The sequence below is a fragment of the Charadrius vociferus genome, unplaced genomic scaffold (genome assembly GCF_000708025.1).
Source record: "Charadrius vociferus isolate BGI_N301 unplaced genomic scaffold, ASM70802v2 scaffold312, whole genome shotgun sequence".
NCBI classification, from domain to species: Eukaryota; Metazoa; Chordata; class Aves; order Charadriiformes; family Charadriidae; genus Charadrius; species Charadrius vociferus.
Window position 1 is genome coordinate 1230263 of NW_009647214.1, and position 1746 is coordinate 1232008.

The 1746-nt window shown below is 44.8% G+C and overlaps 1 protein-coding gene across 1 annotated transcript in view; it reads left to right on the forward strand.

The window, feature by feature from the left end:
• TFAP2B (transcription factor AP-2 beta (activating enhancer binding protein 2 beta)) overlaps positions 1–1746 on the forward strand; it is a 27054-nt gene that overhangs the window by 1527 nt on the left and 23781 nt on the right. The gene's annotated exons all lie outside the window — the stretch shown is intronic.

Below are 1746 nucleotides of genomic sequence, written 5' to 3' on the forward strand. Positions count from 1 at the left end.
GAAAGAAAAAAAAAAAAAAAAAAAAAGCGGAGAAAGCGACAGAGGGAGGGCAGAGCTCCGTCTTGTCACGGCCGGAGAAGGGACGGGATGGAGGGAAGCGGGGAGAGGGATCCACCAGCCGCCCGGGACAAATGTCTCCGTTCCCAAAAGCTGCCGTCAGGCTAATTATCAACTGGCAAACCAGATGCAGAATGAGCACAGCCCGGCGTGTGTGTGTGTCTCTGTGTGTGTGTGTGAGTGAGTGTGTGTGTGTGTGTGTCCCGCCGGCCATCCCCAGTCCGCTGAGCCCTCGCTGCTTTTCCCTCGCCGTCCCCAGGCACAGCCCGGCCATTGTCTCTGCCCGCAGCAGCAGGCGACAAAACATCTCCCCTCCCTGGCCAGCGAGGTCGGCGAATGTCGGGGATTTTTGTGTTGGGTTTCTTTTTTATTATTATTTCTCTCTCCCCTCCCCCCCTCCTTTTGAAAGGGATTTTTAAGCCGCTCTGCATTTCACGGACACTCGTGTTTTTAGATCGCCGTGGGAGAGAAGCGGAGTTGGGGTGGGATTTTGGCTGCGGGCAAGGGACACCCTAACTTGAGGGTGCGCTCCAAGTCATTTTGTAACGTGTAGCCTTAAAAAAAATATATATATAAAATAAATTATTGGTGGGGTTTTTTTAAGAGCTGAACCCCTCTGTATTTGTCTTAAAGGGGAAAAAAAAAGTGTTTTTCTCTCTTCTTTCTGATTTGTAATTAACAATGCGATGGTAGGGGCGTCTCAGCCACTTAAACTGAATCTGGTCTTAAAACAAAAGTGTGTGTGTGTGTGTGTGTGTGCGCGTGTGTGTGCGGGGGGGGGGGGGGGGGGCGGCTCTGGGAAGTGTGAGTCTATTTAGGAAGGAACGTAAGTTGAACTTTAACAGAAATGGCAGACAGTCCAGTTGAACGGGTTCCTGCAACATCAAAAAGGTTTTATATCGCCCCTGGCTTTGCCTCGAAACTATAAATTTACTATCCTTTAAAATTCACTGCATACATTTTACATTTGGGTGAAAATCGGGATAAATATGTACTTTTTCTATTTTTTTCTTCAAAGCGGGCGGGAGGAACAGGGTCGAGAAAAAAAGTGAAGCCCAACGTAACGCAGATTCAAGTATTTATTTGCCTATTGCGAATAAATACGATCTGTAACATGCACCAGAAGGGCTTAATCTCTGCTGTAAATAGACGTATATTATAGTGACTGCCCATTTCTTCTTCTATTTCTTAAAAAAAAAAAAAATAGAAAAGCCTTTTTTTCCTCATTATTTGTTTAAGAAGAAAAAAAAAGACAACAACAAACCAAAACGACAAGAACAAAAGCACCAAAGGCAATCAATTCCTCGTATTAGGAATGTATAATTAAATGTAAAAAAAAAAAAAAGGAATTTTTTTTTCTTCTTCTTCTTCGCCTCTAGCACTGCTTCATCTCACTTCCTTGCTCCAGCTCAGCAGTGTCTACTTTCCTCCTCTTCCTCCGCTCGAGTTAATTGAAGTTATGCCTCTTCCTTTGCTAAACTTTTTCCCCCCTCTCCCTCTCCCCAAACTCTGCCTCTGCCAGCCCCCCTCGTCTGATTACATCTAGTAATTCTCCACTGAATGAACGTCATTTACAATAGTAGGGGAGCTCTCGAGCTGGCTGCCAGCTTCACGCTCCATTTGGTCCTGCATTCTCCCTTTAAAGTAGTCGTGTAATATTAATAGTCATGAATATCAATTATTATGAGG